The sequence below is a fragment of the Penaeus monodon genome, chromosome 33 (genome assembly GCF_015228065.2).
Source record: "Penaeus monodon isolate SGIC_2016 chromosome 33, NSTDA_Pmon_1, whole genome shotgun sequence".
In the NCBI taxonomy this organism is placed as follows: domain Eukaryota; kingdom Metazoa; phylum Arthropoda; class Malacostraca; order Decapoda; family Penaeidae; genus Penaeus; species Penaeus monodon.
In genome coordinates, this window is record NC_051418.1 from 8,887,379 (window position 1) to 8,888,385 (window position 1,007).

Here is a 1,007-nt window from a genome sequence, read left to right on the forward strand (position 1 = left end):
TAAGGGTGATAAATCTTACACGATAATATGGCAAGTTCGTCGTACTTCGTGGTGGTGGCAGTGACTTCGCCGCATCTACGGACTGAGGATAGTGAAGTCAGTGCTCACTTCGGGTCTTTCCTCACTTTGATCTTATTGATTGTCCTTCCTTTTCGCTTTCCGATGCGGCCACGAATGGAATGTAAGGGGTAGAAAGACAAGAAAGACGGTGCGAAGAGAAACGAGAAGTAGAGATACAGAGCGAGGGATTGCGATGAAAAGAATAATTTTAGTGATGATGCTCGAGCCTGATAAAGAATGCCCTAAAAGAGGGTGCGTGAGAGTGTGATGATTGTAAACACTTAAGAAAATCCGCAAACACTCTCAACATTAGCAGGCGAGTAATGTGGAATATAAAATGCTTGGTCCTAGTGGAAGTAATTACTTATCAGCACTGATGCCAAAAAAGGGTATTTTTTCGGAAAATTTCAGGCTTTATATATAATCTAGCGTCTTTGTGTGAATTTTGCTTTTATCACTGTATACCAAATAAAGTTCCTTGTGTTTTCATAGCAAATGCAAATGACTTGTCCAAGAAACATGTGTAAGTGTTCACCTTTCGAGACACTTACACGGTTTCTTGTCTTGGTGTTTGAACAGGGAATGTGCATTCACTGTATAAACCGTTTTCATTTGTTTTAACAATTTTCTCTCTCCTTTTCCAGGTAAGTGTTGAGCAGCCGGGCGGATTGTGAATGAGTTGTCTACAGCAAACACCATTTAATCAACCGCTGAAGGTAAAAGAACCTGGAATCCAGTGATAATTTTTATCTGTTTTTATGGATAACTTGTCAAGTCTAATTATACGCCGAGACGCCTCTAATCATGCCCGCCTCTGCTGCCTCCGACGCCCGCTGTTGCATCTCGTAGATATTTACAGTCCGATGCACAAAAAGGTAGTTTCTTAGAGATCAAGGGTAAACCGCAGCTCCGACCCTGTAAACTGCCAAAGACCAGGGAAGGGAGAA